We start from the raw sequence: 25,409 nt of genomic DNA, 5'->3' as shown, positions 1-25,409 counted from the left end.
CAGATTACGTCCTCTGAGGATTTCTGGGTTTTTTTCAAACACCAATTGCCTCATGGAAAGGCAACAGGGTCAGTGACTCTTACTTCCCTATTTTAGAGGCAGAGAAATTAAAATAAAAGGAAAGGAAAGGAAAAATCAGGGACAGAATAAAAAATAAATTCCTGGTCTGCTCCTTATTTCCTTATTTATGCACCCATTGGTGCCACCTCTGAGGGATGTAATTTGTGCAATGGTCCTCTAGTCTGGAGTATTGCAGGTGTCCTTTACACTGTGCAGACATGCACATCTAAGATAGCATCCCTGGCATAATTACTGTGATTTAACTCTCTGTGATCTAAAGTTTTGAGGGCTGTAAGAGAAGCCACAGCAGGTGCAGGAGATATCTTCAAATAATAGTTTAATTCAGCTAAGAGCAAGCAGCCTCCCACACTCAGCTTGTACCAGTACATCAGTACAGTATAAAAAACCCAAAATTCAAATATTTCAGTGGTGTCTGATGAAACTCAGGGACAAGGCCCTGTGGAAGAGAGAGGTGTGAGTGGAAAGCTGTGGTAGGGCTCCACCAAGACTGAGCAGGTTGCTGATGTGACCCACTGGGTGATGGTCACTACATTTGCTGTTGCTCCAAGCTCTCTGGCTGGGGTGAATCCCAACAAAGGCACTGGCCAGAGATGCTGGAGACCTGAGACACACAAGCTGCATAAAAGTTCATGCCACAGTCTGGCTTACTTGGGAGAGTAAGAAACACAATTAAGTGTTAACAGTATGTGATGAGATAGCCCCATGCAGACCAAAAACCTCCACTAAAAACCATCCCACCAGCAACAACAAATTCCTCAGCTTAAACTGCGGCTCTCTTCAGAGGGGAAAAAAAAAAAAAAGAAAAAAAAAGGAAAGAATTGCCAAATCAAACTGCTGACTCCTTTTTTCTTATCAAAACACCACAGCATACATCTTAACAGCCTGAAGTAAATCAAATGCGGGACCAGCTGGAACTGGCCAACTCTTGACCCTCTGTTGATATCAGGTGTGTGCCACACTTCTTTGGCAGATTAATTTGTGATCTCAAGTAACTCAGAGCCCCTAAAACTTTGAGCACAGCTGTTAGGACAAGTCTTGAAGGTTTTGTTTGGAAAGTCTCGCCACTAAAAAGAAGTTGGAGTTCTTTTCCCTAGACGGAGATACTCCATTACTGATGTTAGATGACTTTGTTGCCTCTATATCTCTTATTTTTAAACTCGCAATGCAACTGTGGGACAAAATTCAGTCTTTATGGCCAAAGCCTGCAGATGTGCATCTGAGTGACTGGCTGTCCCCTTTCGCACGTAGAGCTTCTCTTGGGGGGATTTGGGAGCGTTCACAGAAATGTATCCCTAAAGAAACCTTTCAGCTTGGGAAAAAAAATGGGAGAAGATTTGGGAAAAGTAGCACAGAGCGCACGGAATTGAGAGCAGCTCACAGACGGCGGCTCGGAGGAGAGCGTGCCCGTGTGTGTGATCAATATAATATATTGCGAAAGAGAGCTTCGGTGTTTCTGTGGGGGAATGAGATTTAGAAAGAAGGTCTTTAATTATTACCTGCAGAGAAGTTAAAGTGTAACTCAGCAGTAACGTACTCCAGTGCCAGTTTTGGGGGGTGAGTGCCGCGTCAGGCATCCAGCCTGCCTGAAATGTGTATGTGAATAGAAACAAAAATAATAATTTTAAAACCACATCTAATTTAACCATGAAGGGAAAAAAATAATACAGAGCATGCATTAACGAGGCAACAGCAGAAAGAAAAGGAGTTTATCTTTCAGGCTGCTGACCTCTCTTTGTGCTTCATGTGGGGGAGCTGCCGAACAGGCTCTGGAGCTTGTAGCACCCACGCGTGAGCTTGTGCTCACCCCCTCACTGGTGTTTGTGTCACACCTCCCATTCAGCCCAAACCCTCCGCCTTTCTGCCACGGCCTTTTTCTCGCAGACGCTGCTCAGGGGCTCCGGTCATAATGCCCCGCCCGCTTCGACCGCCTCCCCCCTTCCCGGCGCTGCGCGGCCGGCGGCGGCCCGGAGAGGGGAGGCGGGCGGGCGCTGAACTTGCGCATCTCCTCGCGCCTTTGGAAAATCACCTCCTTCCTACAAAAAGGGCAAGGAGAGCCCTGGGGTTTCCAGGGTCACGCCAATGCATATATATATATATTTATATATACACTTCTCTTTTTTTTTCTTTCTTTCTTTTTTTTAAAGGGAGTTTTGGTTTTTCGGCGGGTCAGTGTGTCAATTAAAAGTTGGTCCAGATTGGTCACTTGCAGTCCCAGATGTGCCATTAACAAACAGGAAAAATACTATTTTTTTAAAGATACCAAATGCAAAATCTCGATAGAAACCCCATTTCCTCCTTGCTGTTAACTAGCAGTCGCACAGAGAAAATCGTTAGAGCTATAATTAAATATGAGCCCATTTTTGAAAAATGTCCTGTAAAATAGCCCCAAAATATGATGTAGTAATATATTTTTTTCCTTTGGCACTACAGGTGCTAGCTATGTTTTCCCTCCATTTCCCACACCATGTATATTAAACAGGGATGGAACATTGCGCTGTTGTAGGTGATGACCCCAGACTTCGCCAGAATATTTTGCTCCTCGGTATAAAATTGTGAAGTGGGTCTCTCTTTCAAAATCTCTATATTGGTTTTTATAATTACCTCGTGGTCTAAACTTCTTCACCGTCTATTTCTTAAAGAATGAAAAAAAAAAAAAGTAATGAAAGGAAGTTGGGGGGGGGGGGGAAGAAAAACAAAGTTAGCTGTATTAACATTTGTATTCGAGTCACCTAGGCTGTCAGTAACTTTCCCTGGATCGGGTCCTATGTTTCTCTAGGCGCCCTGCCGCTGGCTGCCCCGCCTGCAGCTCGGCCTGACCCCGGCCCCTCGCAGGCCTGGTGCCGCTGCCGCCGCCGCGCATCCCCGCCCGGCCGCTGCCGCCGCGCTCCGCCGGTCCCCGCGCTCCGGCCCTGCCTCCGCGGAGCGCTTGTGCTGCACGCCCCGGAGTGCGATCTGTCACATTCCAGTGGAGAGCTAAATAACTCCCAGTGTTATTTATTGCAGAACAAGAGGAAAGAGAAAAGGAAAACAAGCAGATTGCTCCCCCCCCGCCCCCCTTTTAATCACCAAGATTTTATTGTTTCTCCTGGAATATTTTCTCCGCGGCCGGTAAAACGCAGTTCACGGCTTTGCTTTGCTTTGCTTTGCTTTGCCCTCGGCCGAGGATGACCTCCGCAGTGCCTCCGGGACAAGCAGCCGCGGCCGGAGCCCAGCGCCGCAGGGAGGAACTCGGCGGAGCCCCCGCGGCCGCCAGCCCCGAGCCGAGCCCCGAGCCTGCGAGGTGCTGGGATATAAACCCGGCCCGGTCTTGCTGTTACCAGGAGCGCGTGTTTTGTTGGTTTGGATGTTTTGTTGGTGTTTTTTTTTTTTTTTTTTCTTTCCCTTTCTCCTTTGTCAGATACGGAAGGTGAATAATGAAATCCCTTCGCTAATAGTTTATGAGCCATGAGATTGGAAACGTGCGCGGATGGACCAGCGCGCCGGGCTGCGCGTCACTCGGGAGCTGCGGAGAGCGGGGAACGGGACTGATGCCGGGGTCGCCGCTCCGGCAGCGGAGCCGCCACCGGGGCCGGGGGGCGAGGGGGCCGGGACTGCCCGTGAGGCCGCTGCGTGTCCGTGTCCGCGCCCGGGCACTGCCCCAGCGGGGCCACGGGAGGGAGAGCGGCTCCGAGCGAGAGGCTCGGGGTGCGCTGCCTCACACGGGCTCCTGCGGGCGGCACAAAGGCAGCGTGAGCCCGGCCCGGCGCTCCGCCGAGGGGCGTGGGGGCGATCCTTAGACCCTGTTTGGAGGGAGCTAGGGGCGCGGCTCTGGCACGGATGCCGAAAGCCCCTTGCCTCGGCGATCCTGCGGCAGGTCATGTACGCGGGGACGGGGCAGGAGTGGTGCCGCTGCCCCCCTGCCCTCCCGGTGGACATTTCCCATCAAGCCCTTTGCCACGGGATGTCCGAGAGCATCGCTACCTCCCTGCCATAAAAACAAACCACTCATCGGCTCCGCTCGGTGTGTGGCGTCGAGAGAAGTCGCCGCGGTGCGAACGGGCACCATCTGTCCTGCCATGCCGGGAGACGCAGATATATTTCTTTAGACAGGTCAGCAGTTCTTCCCGGCCAGCCCTGTCAGGCACCTGTCAGGGGAGAAAACCTCTCCATAGCTGCCGCGGTGGGATACTTATCGGCGGCAGTCCCTTTGCCGACAGGGCCCAGCCTTAAGCTTCCCGCAAATCAGTGTCCTCGGGGGACGGGGCTGTCGTTGCCGGGGGACGCCGAACGTGCCGGTACCGCTCAGACCTCCGACAAAACACGGGAGGGAGGAGCCGGCCCCGAGGAGCCCGTAGGCTGCCCGAGGAAGGCCGAGGTGGGCTCTGGAGCAGGGGTTTTCCCCCGGGCACAAGCCGTCGGGCCAGCCCCGCTGCCCACCCGCGAAGGGCCGGGCGCCCGCAAGGACGATGTTCCCGCAGCGCCCACGCGTGCCCGAGGCTCCGCTGCGCCGGGCGTGGCGGGACCGCACCGCGAAACCCCCCAGCCACGTGTGTCGAGGCGCTTTCTCTCGAGTGGGGCCATCGCTCCTTGGCTGACCCAAAGCCCCAGTCACACACTTCGTCCCTACCAAAGTACCGCCTTCTTCCCTCCTCCCCCCACCTCCCCAATAATTCCGACCTGTTTTCTTTCTGTTCTTCACTTGCTTTCAAAATGAGGGCACGTTCAGGGAAGCCTGCCTGCCCGCCTCCTGCACTTCCACACGGTATCGCGTAGACATCTTCCCCCCCACAACTCCCAAAAAAAAAAAAAAAAAAAAAAAAAAATTAAAAGCAGCAAACCAACAACAGGCACCACCACCAAAAGAAAAATCTCAAATGTGCCGTGTGGTCCCAACTTGGAGTTAAAGTCGGTGCTAACACGGGGCAGTTCCTGCCCCTAGCTGGGAAGGCAGGGAGGAGGATGTAACATATGGGTCGGTGGGGGTGGCGGTGGGGGGAGGAATAAAAACAACCCCCAAAATAAACAAACAAACAAATCTCGCGCACTATCACAATAAAGTGAAATTCCTTTCTACACACCCACAACTTTAGCTCTGTCTGCTGCCTGGGGGGTTTTAATCTTGCAAAGAGAAAGGGGGGCTCCCTGCGCAAAATTACGCCTTCTCCTCTCATTTGTTAGCTGATTCCATCAAAAAGTTCGCTATTTATAGGCTACACACACGAACCTGGAGTAATACAAACCCTCCCGTGTTGTTGCCCTCGCAAAGTGGCCGGTCCTGCAGCATCAGATCGGGTTTGGTGTGTGCGCGCGAGTGAGAGCGAGCCACGCAGAGAGCGCTGCCATCCGAAAGGGGAAAGAAGAGCTCAAGCTGAGAGACTTATTAATTGCTAAGAGCTGCTCTGCCACCAGCCATGTGAGTACCTAACAATGATCACCTTTTGCACAGATGGTCAGCGATCATGCACAGACACTTTCTGTCCTTTTCCTCCTCCCTCCCCTTTCTTATTTTTTTATTCCCCTCCTGTATCCTTCCCACCCACCTTTCCTTTTCTTTTTTTTTTCTTTTTTTTTTCTTTATAGTTTGAGTTTGCACGATTTATTCCTCATGAAGAGGAGGAATGAAACGTGGACAAACGCGGGGGAGAAAATGTGCCGGCGAAGAGGAAGGAAGGAAGGAGTGGTGAAGGGAGAGGAGGAGGAGGAGGGTTTGTTAAGCGATCGCCTTGTCCCCTGAGTCCGAGCCGGCTGGGAATTAGTAACAGCGAGATAGCGGAGGTTGTATCCCTCCTTCCTCCGCTTTCCTTTTCCTGGAGCGCTCAGACCCCCTGACAATTATTGCCCTGGTATGAACGCGGACAACGAGCTGTATTCATCAAACCTCATTTGGGGAAATGGAAAGGGAATTAAAAATAAATAAATAAAGAGAGAGAGAGCGCAAGAGATCACGCGGGGATAAGGGGGTTTGATCGCTCCGCGCACAGCAATGACAGTCCGTCAGCTCCCAGCCCGCTGTGCAGGCAGGTAGAAAGCGCCCGCAGAGCAGCCCAGTCCCGCGGGCTGAGTGTGCCATTTTGGGGGGCGAGAGAGAGAGAGAGAGAGCCCCGGCCCCTCGGCCCCGCCGCCCCTTCCCCAGCGAAGGGGCAGTGAGGGGCGCGGGGGGCGACAGGCAGCGCCTTCCCTCCCCTAGGCGAGGTCTCAGCGCTTTCTGCAGTGGCAGACCCGGCGTGGCACAGTGCGTGAATCCAAGCCCCACGCAGCACGCAGGGCACGGCACGTGGGTCTGGGTAATTGCACAGTTTTTTTTCAGAGCGGGCAAAATATGCAATCTGTGCTAGGGAACCTGGTAGCTTCTCGGAAAGGTAGGTGTCCTGGTTTGTGCAGGAATGCAGGGCTGGGAGATTCCGCGTGGAAAGGGGGTGGGTGTGGAGAGAGAAAAGCGAATTTGTTTCCAGCGTGGAGAGTCGCTTTTCTAACCCGACGCTCGAGCTGCAATCACACACTCTGAGGTTAGCGTAGCATTAAATTAACAGACAGGGTCGGGGTTATCCAGGGCATTATACCGCGTGCCCGGGATGTAACCTCTGCTCATTTATATACAAAGACGAGGGAGAGACGGGGTTACATCAGGAAAGCCAAAGAGCACGGTGAGTATCGGTATTCGCTGCTCTCCCTCCCATTCCTGGGAACAAAGTTCAAAGGCGGCCGGTGCGGGTCTGGGGCTGGCTCCGCCGAAGCTCTCGCTCCCTTTGGAGGAGGCAGCGCAGCCGCCTTTGGAGCCAGGACCCCCAGCGCAGCCCCTCCGGGGCGAGCCCTTGCTGAGCAGCAAGGAGAACTTGCGGTATCTTGGTTAGAACTTTGCTACCTTATGTAGAGAGAAAAAGAAAAAAAAAAAATTTAAAGTTGACTTGGATGCAACGCTATTTATAGGTGGCGGTAAAGGCTCCTTTTCAATAAGCAGCCGTGGAAAAGAAACGTCAGAAAACTGGCTGCTTTATTGATCCGAGGTGCTGGGCGGTCACAGCCACGCCAGCCAGGCTGCACCTACAAAGTCGCGTCTCCTCTCGGGTTAGGCAGCGAGAAGGGGAATAGGGTGCAGGTTTTGCTGACCACTAGCTTGGACACGATTCAATTCCCAAGCACAGGTACAGGGCAAAAGAGTGTGAGATGGAAGACTTTTCGCTTTTCTTTCAGACACGCACACAATGCAGGGCACCCGCAGGGCTGAAAGTGGGCCAGGGCTACACTGTAGGTATCAGATCACACAAAGCAAAGGAAAGAAATCCAGTTAAAAATACATTAGTTGAAATCAGAGGACGAGCTTGATTATTTTTTTTTTCTTTTAAACAAAGGTGCACGTTAGAACAAGCTGGGAGAACTCTTTGTGCCTGACGGTATCCCCCACGCCCACTGGAAATAAAGCAAGAGGCTTGCTCTTTCTTTGCATCTTTTAAACCTTGTTTTAATTAGAATTGCCAAAGTAGGACACCCCAGTGGAAGATGTTTTCAAGTATCCACCTACCTCTCTGCTGTAAGCAGAATTGCTGTCTGCTAAATTGCTTGAAACGCAAAATTCTGCCCCACCCCCAGCTTGGTTTGGCACCTACTCACTTTTTCCCCCCGAAATTGCAATCGTTTATGAAAGGTTACTCCATTGGGAAGAAAAGAGAAACCCCAAACACCCAACAGTAATGAGATCAGTGGATTCCGAAAGCCTCGCTTTGCTCTGTACAAGAGGAAAGGCTTTGCACAGGGAGCGTCCCAAAAAAAGTCATGCCCTTTTTTTTTTTTTTTAAAGTCGCAGATTGGGCGTATCCTTTCTCTTCTCCTTTAATTTATTTGATTAAATCATAAGCAAAACAGACTCATCAGCTTCTCGTATTTCCTCAGCTGTAACCATACGCAAAACCTTTTATACGGAGACAAGTAATTGGCTTTAGTTAACTCAGGGCATAGGCTGCGCTCAAGTTTTCCTCCCGTTCCCAGGGCAGCGTTTCACGCAAACGCCTGTTCCAGCTCTGCCTCACGCTCCTCAGCCGCCAGCCTCAGGTTTTTAAGCTGTTTGTGCCATTCCCCACCATTCTCTGATTTCGCTCATGCGGGATGCTCACGGCAGAGGTTTGAGGGACGAGGGGGGCTCTTCTCCCTCAGGATTTGGGAGTGGCAGGACTGGTTCAGAGGGAGTTCAGCCCGGTTTGAACTCGGAACCGCTCCTGGACCGCGCCCCGCTTCGGTACCGGGCGCGCGGCTTGTTCCCGCTCCCGATAAGGACCAGATTAATTTCACCTTCAAGAAAGAGAGGTTCTGTTAGCTCATTTCTGTCTTAAATCAAAAAGAAAGAAAGGGGGAGGGAAGAAAGAAAAACCTCTTAAAGTTTTTCAGGTAAAGCTCGGCTTTCCTTTGGTCGTTACTCAAATGAAGAATCGCGTCAATTAACTCCAAATTGGAAATGCCTGCCCGAGAAGAATAATGGTAATTCCCCGCCGTTCTCTAAGAGGTAGTTGCAGGATGGCACTTAGTGCGTGTGGTCCCTAATGACAGGATTGCTGCTCTGCCCGGGGTTTGGCGCTCCCTGCCCCGCTGGCTGAGCTCGGGCAGCGACCCCGGGCACGGCTGTCCTGCCCAAACCTTCCCCCTCTTCCCTTGCTCGCTGCCCGCAGCTGCACGGGGTTCACACCTCCCACAGCCAGCACTGTATGACCACACCACAACAGATTTAATTACCCCCATCACTCGATAAGAGGGCAGGGGCCTCTCAGCAACAGGTAACCGAGGGCACCTGCAGCTCTTCAAGGTTGTTTAACTGGGAACAGAGGAAGCAGGACAGAGGGGTCGCTTTCGGTAAGACGGGGTGTGAGAGAAGCGGACAATTAAAAAAGGGGTGCACAGCGATACTTTGGTCAAAGTTCATCGTTGCTGGGAGGGGAGCGGGACTGCCGCAGCGAAACGGGACGGCTGCTTCGCCTCGGCTTCTTCTTCTTGCTCGCTGTTTTCAAGCTGCCCCCAAAAGCCCCTCAAGCCCTCCCGCGGAGCGGCCCCGGCTCTGGGACCGCGGCTGGGAGGTGGACACGTGTTGCTCTCCTGGGGAACGGGTCGCCTCCGGCCCTGCGGGGGATGCTGCGGGGGATGCTGCGGGGGATGCCCGGCGAGGCCCTCGGCGGGACGGGGCTGTGCGGCCAGGAAGGCACGGCCGTGTGCGGGGGTGGCGGGGCAGCCTCCCCTCGCTCATCTCATCGCTGGGAGCACGGCAGGAGCGGGCGCTGCGCGGTCGGGCGCCAGCCAGACCCCGAGCAAGCCCTGGTAGGGTCCGTGTGGGGGCTCAGAGCCCGGGTGGGCGCCCACGGCCAGCCCGGGGCATCCCCGCTCAGCAGCGCCGGGGCCGGGGCTCCGTGGCGGGCGGCAGGGCTGACCCTGGGCGGCCGGAGGGGAGAGTCCCCGGCCTGACCCGAAAGGGGGGAGCTCCCCCACCCCTCCCCTCCCCTTCCTTCCCCCCCCCGGCTCTTTGTTCTTTGCCCCTTTGTTCTTCTTCTCGAAGTTTCCAGGCGAGTTGCTGGTGCGGAGCGAAGTTGCCGAAAGCTGAGGAATTACATTTAGTGGGTGTCTGAGCAAGGAAAGAGGGTGGGGGTCCCTTCCCAGGGCTAAGAGCTATTTCCCAAATCCCGCCGCGTTGTCTGCTTGCGCAAGGGGGTCGGTGCGGGGTGCTGGAGCCGGGCCGTGCTCGCAGTGATGCCGAGGCAGAAGAGGCTCCTGCGGTCACAGCACCAAGGGACCGGACACCCCTTTCGCCATTTAAACGCATATTGGGGAACTAATGTCCTTTCTGGTGTGAAAGGGAGGAAAATAATAGTAATTGGTGAACATGTGGTAATGAGATGAGGCAGTAGGTGACAGAGATGAAGGTTTTCTGAATGTTAGATTTTAGGGCACACATATTGGTTTGAGATGCACAATCTTAGGATGGTTTTGTCTCCGTCACTTTCTTGTTGCTGTTTTTCGTGTTTGCTTGCTAGGGCTTTGGTAAAGTGTTGTCAGGAGTTAAACAAGTTGGGGCTTAATTTCAAAGCTGATGGACTGTCTTCATAGAGCAGCATCATATTTTAAAATACAGGTTTAGTGTGGTTAATGGGAGATCGCAGCATGATTAGTAGTGACAATAATACTAAAACTTCCTTGGAAAAGGAAAACTCCTTTATTTGGTACAATGTGGAGCAGTCTTATCCCCTCTTTACTAATCATTATTAAATATTAGGGATCTACAAGCTTATTTTGCTTGGTACTTGGAAGCAATTCCAAATAACTAAACAAATATCTGTTATGACAGGATTCTTACCTCTCCTCCCGATACATGAAAGTAGGAAAACACTTTATTTGGGTGAGTTAGTTATTAGGAAGGCTAATGTGAGAAAAGAAATTTTGATATGGTGCACTGGAGTAGGTCACAGCAGGTTACAGACAAAGCCAGGTCAGCATCCTCAACTCCAGCAGGCTTCCCTAACTGTGCTGCCGTGTTCCCACCTTTATATCTGAGGATATCATGGATGATTGTAGCACTTCAGCATTTGCTGAAAAGCTGCACGAATCTAATTCTTGTAATCATGAGAATGTCCACAAATATTTGTTGTTTTTACATAGGTAGAGATCCTACAAAATTATAGGATTTATATTTAAGAAAATATTGTATTTGCAGTAGTTTTGTATTACATAAAAGTGCCACAAATGTTTATTATGATGTGCTATATTTCCAGAATTTGTATAACTTTTTTTCTAGTATTCAGTAAAGTTGAGTAATGAAGTGAGATAAGATTTGGGTTGTCTAAGCAAATGTTCTAGACTGGGATTTTTTAAATGCAAATATACTTACAGGAATCAGCCCCTCTTTTTGGCAGAGGTTAAACCTATGTTTCCAATGAAATGAGGTTTGATTTGAGGTGATGGGAGGCTTTGTTTTTTGTGATGTTGAGGGCATACAATTTGGGAAATTTGGGAATCTTGCAACTGTAAAACACAGCTTTAGCTATTTCAAGGTGGCAACTCAAACACAGAAAATATCCATGAAAACTTTGACCTTTATTATTTAGGACTGTGATTCAGAGTTGAATGTAATAATTAGCCACTAGCAAATTAGAGAAAGATAGAGATATTTCATCAGATACTTTGGTGGTAGCTCGATTTTCTATCTGTGTCTCCACACACAGGTCTTCTGGCTTATTGCTTAAATCCAGAGGCCAGCAGCATTGCTTACTGTTCTGTTTATATCCCAGTGCTCATAATGTGGTGTTGCAATATCCAGGTAAAAATGTTCAGTGCCATTTAGAACAAGGAATCTGCCTTGAGCTATGCTGTAATCAGTAATAGCCAACATTACTGAGAGCAACAGCTCCTGCAAATGTCTTACTGCCACAAGTTAACCCAAGTACCACTGTAATTGTGCTCAAAACTAAATAAAAGCAGATGGATGAGAAAGAGAATAAAAGCCTAATTGGAAAAATGGATTTTAGAAAATGCTATGTGTGATCAACAAAGGCTGCTTCTGTCTCAGTAATGATGACAATTAGAGGGACAAGTGATGTTAGTGGGTGCTCGTTCAAATAGAGGGCTTCTGCAGCATGAAAAAAATTACTTTCTGATTCAAAACCATTCTCTAAAGAAAGGGTGGTTGCATTTTTTCATGTTAATTAGTCTTTTCACCTGTGCTTTTTGCTGATGCAGGTAGATTTCCTTTCAGCAGGTGAGAAATGTATATACATTTTAAAAAATCAAAACAGACAACCCCCTCCTATTTCCCTCGGAAATTCTGCCATCGAATACAAGTTACTAAATATTGCACAGGATTTTAGAAGGCAAATCTAAATATATAGCTCGAGATTTTGTCATCTTGGTTTTTGGAGCAGAGGACAAAACTTCTCTTTTGCAGCAATTTGTTAAACTACTGAGTTTAAAGGAGATGTAAGGCAAGACCTTTTACCTGTGCTTTTTTATCACCTTTGTCTGTCAAGAAATACTTACAGAAAATGAGGGGGAAATTGCCATTGTTTATGGCTTTACTTTCTTTGCATTTGTTAATATATCTAGGGTAATTCCAAACAGCATCAGTGCAGAGAAATATGGCATAAAATCAGAATAAGGAGGAGATTAAAAATGAGCACTCACTGCTTTGTAATGGATACTTTTGGGCATAGGTGTGAATGAATACTGATTCATTTATACAGTTCTTAGATGGAAAAGCCTCAAGTTTACAACAAAGGTAAACAGCATGTCGTGCTGCATTTAGCAGATGTTGGCTTGCTAGGAAAATAGAGCGAATGGTACCCTTGACATCCCTGCAGAGAATTACATGTTGCTAGAAAGGAAAGGAGAGCACATAACTGTAAGAATTTTGTTGAGAATAGAGCATTGGCAACTTTAATACTGTATTTATTTTCTATTATTTGCTAATCCCAGCCTTAACAGAACTAATTTTTTTTTTCTTGTAAATGCCCATCTTTAATTCTGTCAGTATATACCTAACAAAATTAGAAGAGCCTATAGGATAACGCAAATCTCGGGCTTCCAAATGTTACAAATGCCTTATATGCTTACTATATGTGTAAAATGACCACTGACCATAGTAAATAGTAGTTCATTTTGGCTAAGATTCAGTTGCTGAATAAATAGCGTTTAGATTTTATCTTTTTTCTTACTGCTATGCCATGTATGGAGAGAGCTGGAGCTCATTTCATCATACAGGATGTATGTACATCAGTACAATTAGGATGTTGACTGAACATTTGCAGCAAATGCTGGAGATAATGGCATGTTTCCATCTAAATATTTCAAACTTTCAAAGTTTGTCATTCTTAATAAACAGACTAGTAATAATAAACTTAGAAACTACTTCCCCACTTTTATATTCTGTCACAAAAGACTTCTTATTCAAAGCACAAAAACAAATATTTCTCCATATTTTCTTAGTGACTCATGACCCTGAAGTACAGCACTAGCTGTACAGGTAATCCCTTCCCTCAAAATACTTGCAAGAATTGCATGTGTGGGACTTGGAAAATACATCAATAATGTGTAAGTGGCTCTGGCTCTAAACACGGAGGGAGAAACTATGATAAATAGTGTCAGTTCATTCTAAGTAACTGATAAAGGCTCTGGTCTGTTTTCATTGCAGTTAACACTGAAACTCTTTTGACTTTGAATAGCTTCCTCTTACTGTTTGGGTTGTGGAAATGCTCAGAAATCCCAGCTAGCAGTTTGGTTTTCTTGCGCAGGAATACACAGAACTGGCATCATTGTCTTTGTTGAAAGCTGTGGTCCCAGACCTTAATTTCTTCAAATATTTCTACTTAATACTTTCATATTTTTCATCATGCAGTGGGAAGTTTGCCCTCCTCCCTCTCCCCGAAATAGTTATCATGCCCGTGAGTGGCATATTTGGTGTTTTGCGTTTAACTATTTCAAACCTTCATTCAAATACAGCATTAACAATGATTTTTTTTTTTCATTCATATCAAACACAAATTCTTACATTGAGGCCAGTCTTGGGAAGCTGCCAATGAACTGTTGCTGCTAAGTTTAACATCCATTTATGACAGCTGTTAAAATGGGTGAGGAACTTGCACATTTTCTTCCAGTTTGAATTTTCAAGTAGAACTGAGCTATGTAATTCCATGTAGATGCTTGTCATTCAATGCTTTCTGAATAAATTAAATCACTATTTAATATACTTTTTTTACCTTATTCTTTCATATTTTTGTATTCACACAAGAAGAGCAAGATATCTGCAACAGGCTTACAATATATAATTTAAAATAGTTCTTTAAGTGAGGAATTAAAATAGCACAGATCTCTGAACAATAAATAAGATTTTTTTTTCACTTTCTAAATTGAATTTTCTTTGAATAATTTTCTTCCCTCCTCCCTCCATATTCATCTTGCCTACTATAAAAATGTTGGATGTAGTATGCGTTTTAGTAGGATACAGGGTAGTGATGTCTCCTTTTTCAAAAGACATTTGGACTTCTTCATAACACGTCTTTGTAGAAAGTGTTGAATACTTTTAGGCTGACTGAATCTTTACATATATCAGAAAAAATACTGTAATCCAGTGGTGGTTTCCAGTGGCACCTGGATATCAAAAGATTTTGCAGCTGCACACATACATGAACTGTTACTGACATCAGATGCTACTGGGGTGGGTGGTGTATTCAGGTGCAAAAAAAAAAAAATGGAATTTACATTTCTAAATTCAGTGATACCAACTTCTCTTAAACACTGAATAGAGAAATTTGTCTTTTTTGTTTTTCAAATCTGTAATAACATCTTGCAGTGGAGTAAGTGTGATAGATAAATGTAGATATCTATGACAGATACAGATGTGTGTGTGTGTATATGTATCACATTACAGCCAAGGAAAAATTTACTCAAGGGGACAAATTTGCTTTAAGGGAAGTGACACCATAAAAGAGGAACTTTATGCATCCAACATTATCTGTCTCGGTAGAAGAAAGAAAATACTGAAAATGTAGCATCTAACCTTCCTTAAGCATAACTACATTTATATAAGGAAGGATTACTTGTAGTAAACCCATGCAAGTGAGAGTGACTATAATGACAGGATTATATGTCAGTCCCTTTACTGATTACCTGGCAAATATTTTTTCATCAATATTTCAAAACAAAAATTGTTTAAGAGGGAAAACACAATAAATTTGACCATAGAATGCTGGGGTCTGAAGTTTTATTTTTTGATAGTTTGTTAGGTAGCAAACAGAATTCATCGGGAAATATTCAAAGTGGAGGAAAACAATAGCTGAGGGACTGTATTGGGACTGGCATAGATCTTTCCTGAACTAACAGAAAATGCAGAACAAATTATTTGTCACTGGAGTTATGGGATCTTTCCAATCACATTGGAGCTAATCTCCTCTCTGAGGCTGGCATCATATCCATTGAAATCACTGAGATTCACGTTCCACAGTCTGGGACTTCTTCAATCTTTACTAATTTTTGAGTGGCTTATTTTGATATTAATAGTCTTAAATGGTTAGGTAGAAAAGATGTGGTAAACCTGTGATTGATTGTAACACTTGACATTTAAAAGGTGAACTTGTTCTGTTCATCCAAGAAGCACCAAAGACATAATCCTGACTTTCATATGAGGGAACTGAGGCACAGAGAGAGAAATAACTCTCAGAAGGCCAAGTTCCCAATGATATGTTGGTGATCATTTTAGGAATACAGAGCAGGTTGCATATACCTTCTACACACACGCTGTAGCCTCATAAAGTGTGCTCATTTCACGGTGCCTTCACAAACTCCTAAAACCTTGTTGCAACGATTTCCTCTAGAGCTTTGTGATAGTGGCTTTCATTTAGTGGCAACCCTTCATTCATCAAATGCCTATAATGCTTGTACCTTGTGGTCACCTGTATCAAGATTAAAAGACTTGTTAATCTTTCCAGTACCCAAAGAACTTCTTGACTATTAATTCCTGTATTTCTAACTGCAAGAGCAGAATTATGTGAAATCAGACAGAATTATTCTTTCATAGCACTACTTGGACTGAGGGCAGAGGGACAAAAACTAGCATCCCATTTTGTACGTGCTCACAACAGCATAAAAGCTGAGGCAGAAAACCTGAGCTGCAGTGGAAATTAGTGAAGGGCCATTTCTATTGGACTTTTACCTAAAGAATTGTCCCAAGAAGTGGCAACTAATGCTGGAATAGAGGAAACTGTTTGTGGATGTTAACTCTGAATGGTCTTGGTAACTTAGACAGAAATGTGATATCCCATCTGCACAGGTAGAAATGTGAAGCAGCATAACAACTGAACATTACTACACCAATCTCTCAAAAATCATCACTCATACAAAAGAGTTAGAAAGAAAAAAGAAATTGGTTCATGCAAAACCAGGTCTCCTACCATATATTTGGCTGTAGTAAGGTTAGGAATGTTAGGAATATGTTTTTACATTAACAGCCATTAAAATAATTGACTGTGGCCCTGCTTTTCCTTTCTCTGTAGTCTTAACTGAGCACCCATGTCCCAGGGGTTCAGAGCAGGGGCACATGGATTTAGCTGTGTGTGCAAGCCTGGTAAGTGTAACACAGGCTCTTGGGAAGGCTCAGTAAGGACTTGGAAGGGGTGTTTGTGAGCTAGTGCCTCTACTTCTCAGCAGAAATCCAACGGCAAAACATTATGGTGGGGTTTCTAAATGAGTGAAGTTGTTCTAGAGCAGTGAATGTACCATAGTATCCAGTAGTACAGTGCAAAAATTTGATCTAAGTAAAATCACCTTTGCAGAAATGAGTGAGTTAAAGGAAATAATGGACACAGCTAAACTCTGGGTACAGTATATTTTAAAAAGTGTTAGGAAAAAGTGGTTTGGTATCAGTCAGTAGTGTCAGTCTCCCTAATGCTTCTTCTAATTCTCCTGTAACTGAATGATGTTTTATGTACATCGTGAAACGTGCTGGTGGACACAGTAACATACTCCATACCAGGTTGAACATTTTCTGCCCAATAAGAAGCATGTTTGGCCCTCTCATGGGAGAGGGTAAATGGGGACACAGATTTTTGCAAGGGAAGCAGTTCCCCAATGTTACCTTCTCTGTGCCCTCCCCTGCAGAATCCCATTCAGAGGATGAGCTCCAGCTTGGCAGCCTGGCTTGTAAGTCCTGCCACACCTGGCTGGGTACCAGGTCCCTTCTCCCCTGTCTGCTTTTTGCTGTGCAAAAAGGCAGTGCCAGGTGGCTATGGCTGTCCTCTTTTCTTCTTTTTCTTTTTTTGGCTGGAGCTGCCATCTGACCAGAGGGGTAACATGGGGAAGGCTGATCCTTTCCATGACCTGTTTGGGGCTATAATTGCATAGCCCAAAATTGAAAAGACAGTCCTCTGTAGTGGGTCTCCTGCTTTTGGTGAAAATTCTTGACACTCTAACATCCAACTACAGAACAGATTAAATAACTGTCACTATTTTGAAGCATCTTTTATTTTCTATTTAGCTATCTACAATTAGATACATACAGATTCTGGGACTACCCGTTATATTCCTTTCTGAATTTTCTAAAATGAAACAAGACCAAAATTACCCCTTCTTTATTAAAGGCATTAAAAACCCCCACACTGAAAACCACAACCCCAAAACCTATTGGATTATGCATTTTTATAGAAATTGATAAATTGGTATGTGTTGTCTTAGGTATGACAAAATTCCTAAAGCTTTTTAAACTTAATGTTTGTAAGCCATTAACAAACCATGATTCAGTAATGCAGTGGAAATAGCATAGCTAAAAAGGAAATAACTTGCCTTCTTGGCAGAATTATTGCTACCCTGCATGTAGGAAAAGCCTTCATAGCTTGCTGCCTTTGCTGTAATCACTGGTGTACTTTTTTTCCCAGGATATCCCATTGTTTGCCACTCTCCTTCCTCAAATCATTTTTGTAGTGCTTTTGGATGCGGGAGCTTTTTCCGGTTAAATGTTTTGTGCAGCACCTAACAAATTTACCATTCCACCCTGGATAATGCTACTATGCTGTAAATACCTAATGATAATACACTACACATTTCTGGTAGTGTAAATCTGGTGCAGTTACCCTGTTTTTGTAGCCACTGCTCTGCTGTGACTCTTGGTTGGGTCTGACAGCAGCAGGTCTCTTGCTCTCCCTTTTGAGAGAAGGCAAGAGAGAAGGACCCTACTATTTTGGGAGTTATTTCTGCCAGAAGCTGAGACCTGTAATCCTGCTAACATCAGGAGGAGAGGAGAACATGGAGCTCTTGGCAGCAGCAAGCCCCATTAATTTCTGCACTGCCCAGAAATTAACTTCAAGAGTCTCAAAATTGTCATTAAAATTCAATTGTTTCCCTCCACATTTAAACATCCGCCCATAGAAAAAACACCTATTGTGTAACTTCTCTCCCTCTCCCTGGAGGATGGGAAGGTTGCAGCCCTAATGGTGGCTGAAAAGACAGAGGCAAGAAAATGAGCTTACCTCGCTGCCCTAAAGTTAAGCAGTAATCCAAATGGCACCAACACTGAAATACCTAATAATTTGGATGTAGAATTCCATTGCTAAAGATTTCACATTGGTTCTGCTTCTGTCTTGGTTATATAAATAGCTACAACTTTATTTTTTATTTTCTTATTCTTTTCTCCTATATAATGTGACCAAAATGCCATGGAAAAATGCAACTTCTCAATTTTTTAATTTGAAATTGGTGATTGGGTTCTCAGCTAATATAAACTGGTATGACTCCACTGGGCTTTCACTGGCTGCATATCTTGTTTCTAGTCTGTGGCTCTGACCAGGTAATTACCAAATTAGACTTCACCATACCATAACATTCACATAGAGTAATGGAATTCAGGGTTCTGACTGAGGTTAGGCAGTTAAATGTAAGAAAATGCCTTGGTCTGCAGAATAAGATCTTTTCACTTTTCTCATCATTTTCCATTATGAACAACTGGATTAAAACTGGTGTTCTCTCCTTCCCATCAGCCTCTTGGCCATCTGCTGAGGCCTGCTGGTGTAAGAGGGAAGAATGAGTTCAGTATCACATTTCACTTAGGGGTCTAGAAATGAGCATCCTTAATGCACACTAAATGAGCTAAATTACAGGGGAGTGTTTCCAGCAGGCATTCCAGAGCTGTGAATACAGCCTGGGAACCCATGGGCCAGCACACTTTGTCACCCTGGCTGATGCTTAGAGAGGTCTCCCTAAATGCTTGTGTGTACCATTTTCTACTTGTATCTGTCCCATCTTTGCAAACACAGCTCTTTGTGTGTGCCTGGGGATGTACTGACACATTCTGCAAAGTCAGGAGACTCACCAAACTTTTTAAGCTGGATAATGTCAATGGGCTTCAAGCAGGGTCTAGATGGAGCTGAGGTCCTTCTATCCAAAATTATTGAAGACCCAATATTGACCTATTTATCTTTTAACTTTACATGCCAGGTGAAGTTGTGCAACCTCAGGGAAAATAATTAATACAAAGAGTGTTGGGGTTCCATAATGGAGTGTCTGAGTTGCTTTCTTCACTACTGCAATAGTCCCTCTGTCATTATATAAAACAGAGCACTTGCAGAATTCAAGTTCAGGGATGAAGGGTTTTGTTTGCTCTTCTTCCAGTCTATAAACTATTCTATGCATAGGCTGCTTCCACTCTCCTTTTGAAGATGTACCATCAGCATTTAAGGTTATTCAGGCAAGAGAAGGGAAGCAGCAGAGAGCATGACTGTAGCCTCCTGTGAAAACATTGAATTATGTGGGGTAATCCTGGATTTCTGGCTTCCAGGACTCCTTTAGCACTTGCACATTAAGAATAAAATACATTAATGGGTTTTTGAGAATTCCTGAGATATGACCTTAATCATAGATAGAGCCTATCTGCCATTAAACATAATACCTTCTTGACAGCCACCTTCTGCAACCTTTGGCATTGAGGTCTGTTTGGAAAGGCAAGAGGCATTCTGGAAATCTTGTAGGGAGGACCTGCAGCCCCAGGAATGGGGCCCATCCCGTACTTTCCCCAGTGTGCTGCCTGTCCCTTGCACATGCAGCACGGCTGCTGAAGTGCAGACTGTTAATCACTTGTTGCTTTAATATTTGTGCAGTGTGTCAAAGGGGAAAGGGCTTAAATTCTGTTTGCATTTTAAATAACTGTCTTGGCAGTTGCACAATCCATAGTGTTTATGTTTTTATGGAATGCACCATTTGTGACTGTTGTTTTAAGAAGTACAGATATTAAACATGGCCAAGCAGGTTCTACAGTGGGTCTGGCCTGCACTGGCTGTCAAGGGCATTTGGAGAGGTGCCACTTAGCACTGCACAGTTTGCCTGCCATGGATTGGCATATTATAGCTTGGTGATGGCAGTTTGGCAACTTTTATCTCTATCAAGCAAGCCAAATTCTCATCCCTTTACTTAGAGCTAGTTCAAATTCCTCTGATACTAGACTCAACTCTTCTAAGAAGCCAGATGGGAGAGACTAAGAGGTGAGCTTATTCTGAGCAAACTTGGATCTCACATTAGTTGAGGGCCCCACCCTGAATCCTGATCTCTGATAAATTAACTTTTTAATGTTTCATTACTGCTAGAGCACAAGCCAAATGTCTACGCAGATATTTATGTTCCAACAGACAAATGCAAGCTCATTTTTTTCTTCTAAGTATGTTATGTTTTACAGACATGAGTAACTCATGTGGGATCTTTCCCACAGAGTAAAACCAATGTAAATTCACATGACTCAGGGATTTGTTTCAATGCTCATGTATAAGCTCTCATTAGAAATGATTATGCTTGAAGATCAAAAGAAAGTACACTCACTTGTATTAATGTTTAATGAATAATTCACATTGTTAGAACAAAAAACAAAACAGTCGGTGGTTGTTACGACAAATATCAAACATTGGCACTACTAACCAACTCCCACAGAGGATCCTTCATTGCCTGGCATTGGCTGTGCGCTGAGATTTCCTCTTGTGTGTGCTGTGCCAATCGTCTTGGGATTTAGGACATCTTCCTCTCTGGATGAGTAGTGCCCCTGTAATGACAGGAGTGGGGGAGAGCCAGGATATCCCAGCACTGCAGGTGGATCCAATGCTCAGAGATCTCTCAGTGGAAGCAGAGTGTACAATAAGCCAATCCATTTTTTTAATTCAAGTAGGATTTCAGATCAGGCATGCTCTTACAAAACTCTCATTGCCTTCAATCTGAGTTTAATACCAGGCTTAGTATTTGAGCCTTAATATCAAGACCCGTGGTCAAAGTCATTCAGCACCACAGAATTTAAGTACTTAATTTCTTGTTTATGTTTCTCCACATTTACCTTCTTCAGTTAATGCTTATTTTGTTACCAGAGTAATTATTCTTACTTAAATAAACAGGTTTGGCATGAGGGAGTTGTAGGTGAAATCCAGTCTCTATATCTCTAACCAAGACAAGCACAGGAGGGCAAAGCCCATGCTGATAATCACAAAATGTGAATCCTTGCCTGTTACACAGAGTAGCTGGAACTACCTTATCTGTGTAAGGGAAGACTCCAGGTTACCCTCTGTAATGTGTGACACATTGCAGTCTTTGGCACAAAGCAGAAGTTGGATTTTTTCATCTTCATAGCTTTTAATAGCTTCATAGCTTTTAATGGTTTTTCCTATGTCAATGTTTAAAGCATCAGCAATTTGTATCATTTGGCTTTTATATTTATGCTTCTTTCAAAAAATTGGCTTATTTACTACCCGAGTTTACATAATTTCTCCCGAATCTAGTTTTTGTTTGGTTTCATCCCCCCCCTCCTTTGACAAAAGCAAACCAACAAAAACCAACAAACAGTCTTAAGTTTAACGTTTAGGAGACTTAATTCACATTAGAGAGTCACCTCTCTTCCAGGGATGTCTGTGGCATGGAATGACACTGAGTGACATTTGACAAACTTTGTGCTTGGCACAAAGTCAGAAAACATCTTGTGTGTTTTCATTATCAGTTCACTTTCCTGTATGCCAGTGGTGCAATACACCTGATTCAGAGCAGAGGCAGAGAGGCTGCCTGTGGTTCATGTAGGTTCTTCCTGATTTAGACCTCTGTAAAGAAATGATAAATTAGTTCTCTATTCTTAAGGTGCCTCCTGAAGGCCCCCTTGTTCTGCCAACCCTTCTGTGTGAGTCTGTGAGGTTCCTCATTCAGGAGCTAATATTGCTGAGTCAGACTGGGCGCTATTACTATGAATGGAATGCAGTCAAATGGATCATGGGTGTCTCAGAGGCCAGAGCAAAGCTTTGGGGTTTGTTTACATTTTGTTTGGAACAACCCACTCAAAATATTTATGCTTGAGAAGCCGGTATTTCTTCCAGTAAAGAACCTTTTCTCCTCTTTAGGGCTGTTGAGTAGGTATTTAGAGTATACACTGCTTAAATTGTTTATTTTTAGTGGAGTGCACGTGGCATTGCTATCATGAAACTGATCATAATACATTTCTCTTGTGGGGATTTCACAGAGGAAGAAAAACCTGTAATGAATTAAATATGCTTCATGAGAAAAGAAGTAGGTCAAATTTTGGGCTAAATTAACCTCATGTTATACAAAATGACTAAATTCTCTTGTTTTCACCTGTGGGACTCTGGACTTGTCTACACACCAAGTTATTTCAAGACACTTATTAGGTACACTGCAGTAATTATGTTCGACTAAACCCATGTGTAGACAACTCTTATGCCAGTGTAAGAATTCAGTTTCTTGAATTACCTTAATCCACTTTGAAAGTGGATTAAGTGAAACCAGGAAACAACTTGGTCATTCCAGAATGAATAAACTATCTGAACATAGTTTTGCTTTACATTCACATCCGACCTTATTCCAGTATAATTTTCCTGGGCTGAGAGGTTCTTAGGATATATCTACATAGCAAATTAATATGTGATTACCAACACACCAACCCTTCCTTTACTCTCACTGGCATGAGTAACAGCACTAATGAAAGATGGTAGCACAGACTCCAGTACAGCCCATTAACTGCAGCATATGTATGCATCGGGTTGGGATGAAATCCACCTCAGCCCACCCTCACTTCAGACACAACTCACATCCCTAAGACTGACACAGAGGCTGGGAATACCTCTCTGCATCTCAGGTGTGTATGCACACCAAAAACTGCATGTGTGATAGGACTGCACAGCAGAGCTGAATGGGAACCAGGTGAATTTCACTTCAGTGGTTAATCACACTGGAGAAGCAGCATGGCTCGAACATTTTTAATATACACACCTCTGAAAACCAAACAAAGCGTCAGCTGTGTGACTGCAGAAGCCAAATTAAATGTGCTATAGACAAGCACAACTCAGATGATTTCACTAGGGCTGGATTTGGCTCCATAGTTGAGATCTTGCTTATTTGGCTGATTCTTGTTTTGTTACCTATTTGCTCATTTATTTTAATGAAATTAATGTGTTTTAATGTTCCTTTAAGTGCATTCCAAAAATAGCAATTGGATTAACTCACGCACTTTTAAGTGTGACAATCACAATGAAAAATCTCTGTTAGCTGAGGTACGGTGTAATTTTAAGTAGCATCTTGGGTAGCTATGCCATACCCTTCATCCTTTCAAACAAATTCCTTACATCAATCAAAAGAGCCTCACTTAAAAATTAATGGGGAAATACAGACAACAATCAAGCTGTACACACCGCTGCTCTAATCTACCAAAATCATGTATCAGTAATGTACTCTGCTGAGACAGTAAAGACAGGTAAGAATTTAGACTAAAAGCAGTTCAAAATTATTCCAGAACAGAAACTTGCAGCAAACTTGTCTTTCTAGCTAAGCCAGAAATCATCCTGAGTAGCTTGGGTTTAAAAAGAAAAAAAAACCACAACCCAGTGCTTTCAATTTCAGGCTTCTGAAAATGACGCTTGGACTGTATGATATTCCAAGAATGATTTCTTTCTTCCCCAACTCTTTTCCCAGCTGCAATGCATGATCTCACCATAGCTGCTCTGAGGGCAATGAGTCCAGTAACAGAAAAGGTGCGCACTAACTTCTCCCTGAGTTTATCGCCTTATAAAAACTGGGATTGCAAAACCTGAGTAGTAACAATATTAAGCAAAAGCAATTTTCCCTTTTATTGTATTTAAATGAAGAAAAGTATTAATGAAAACTGTTAATGAAAGTATTAATGCTAATATTAAGGCTGAACAGAGGCAGTTGCAAAAAAAAAAAAAAAAAAAAAAAAGTTAGTTACAGCCCTGCTACATACATCCCTTCACGGACTCCGCTGTGCTAGTTACCTGTGCACTGGCGATGTTGTAACTTGTTATTATAATAGGCGGTGAGAAAAGCAACACAGAAGAGGGAAACTTGTCTCAGGGCTCTGCTGGGACGCTCTGCGGTCACAGAGTAGGTGGTGTGGTGCTGCAGCAGTTTGGGATGCAATGTGTGGGTCACAACTGGTTTCTAGATGAGAAGGCACTTAAGCTGCCATGGACAGCTTAAGCGAGGCCTAGTTCTGGGAATACTTTTGCAGGCGAGTTAAGTCTCACACGTGAAAATGCCCTCGGAATTTAGTGGGAGCGTTGAGGGAGATGTGCAGGACCTGGCTTTGCGGAGCACGCGAACCCGGGGCAGCGGCCGCGTGTGGTGCTGCCATGGCCGGGCACAGCGCTGCCAGCCTGCTCGGCGCTCAGCGCGGCCGCGGGGCTGCCGCAGGCCGCGGCTCGCTCGGCTCCAGCGCAAACCCTCCGGCTCTCGGGAGCTCTGCTCGGCTGCCCCAGCAGCGGAGGTGCGGAGCGAAGGCTCCGGCTCCCATCACCGAGCCGCGCCGGGCTCTGCGCCAGCCCTCGGCTCTGCTCGGCGGCCATTGCGCAGCCGGGTGCCCGGCGCGGCCCGGGCCGCCCGGCCGCAGCCCCCCGGGCCGCCCGGCTCCCGCGGGGCGCTGTGCGCCGGGGGCTCCCCCGCCTTCCCCTGCAGAGCCTTGCAGGGGACGGGGGGGGCGCGCCGCCGGGCCTGCACGGCAGCAGCGGTGCGGCATCCTCGCTCCTCGCCCGGCCTCCTCTGGCATTCCGGGCGCTTTTTTTTTTTTTTTAATTTACTGATTCAGTGTGTGCGGTGCCCGCTCCCCCGCCCCCGCCGGCCGCTCGGCACATGGCCTGCCGGCGGCCGTGTGTCCCCGCATCCCCTGGGCGAGGTGTCCCGTCCGCCGCCCGCATCCTAGGCGGCTGGCACCTTCCCTATCCCCATCCCCCCTTTTCGGCAGTCGCCTTTTTTTTGGTGCTGTTGTTCTTGTCGGTTTGGGTGGGTGTTTTTTGGTGTTTTTTTTTTTTTTTTCCGTGGTTTTGTTTGTGTTTTTTCCAGGTGGGACGTGGCGGTGACCGGCGAGGCTCGCCCGGCACTGAATGTCACCCTGAAGGTAAAATGAAAGACACGGAGATGAACGCATGCCTGCGCCCCGCGCCGCCGCTCCCCCGCGCCCGCCGGCGAGCGGCCGCCACCATCGCGGGGCGGCAGCCCCCGCCGCGCCCCGGATTTCCTGTCCTGGCTTTTCGTTACTGCGCCTTAAAAAAACCGAAAAATCAGAAAAAAAAAAAAAAAATCCGCATGCGAAAGAAACGTGCACGTACCCGGTAACGAGCCCAGGAAAAACCCGGCCGCTTCCCCCTGCTGCTGCCAAGTTATCATTGGGAACACAGGCAGGCGCCGTGACGTCCCGGGTCAGGCCGAGTGCGGACCGGCGCTACCAAGGCGGCAGGGAGGCGCGGGGACGCTGCCGGGGCCGGGGCCGCGGGGCCGGGGCCGCCGCCGCCCGCCCGCCGCCGCTCTCCGCCCGCCGGGCCGCGCCCGCCGCCGCCGCTGCCCCCCGCGCCCCCCGCGCCGCC

At 46.1% G+C, this 25,409-nt stretch overlaps 1 protein-coding gene and 1 long non-coding RNA gene across 2 annotated transcripts in view; one reads left to right on the top strand and one right to left on the bottom strand.

Moving 5' to 3' along the window:
- Positions 1–246: 246 nt before the first annotated feature.
- Positions 247–25,356, bottom strand: LOC116183364 (uncharacterized). Its single transcript, XR_014954515.1, has 4 exons — positions 25,155–25,356; positions 8,423–24,937; positions 4,738–8,343; positions 247–4,205 (listed from the first exon to the last, which is right to left on the bottom strand). It is a non-coding gene; the product is annotated as an uncharacterized LOC116183364 (long non-coding RNA).
- The window catches only part of ESRRG (estrogen related receptor gamma), a 371,594-nt gene continuing 370,994 nt past the window's right edge, over positions 24,810–25,409 (top strand). The window contains exon 1 of the mRNA XM_077781879.2: positions 24,810–24,943. The gene's annotated coding sequence lies outside the window, so the exon portion shown is untranslated. The remainder of the gene's footprint in view (positions 24,944–25,409) is intronic.

Source organism: Lonchura striata, chromosome 3 (assembly GCF_050655825.1).
Source record: "Lonchura striata isolate lonStrDom1 chromosome 3, ASM5065582v1, whole genome shotgun sequence".
NCBI lineage: Eukaryota > Metazoa > Chordata > Aves > Passeriformes > Estrildidae > Lonchura > Lonchura striata.
The sequence above is the reverse complement of the archived record's forward strand: the minus strand, read 5'-3'. Positions and strand labels throughout refer to the sequence as shown.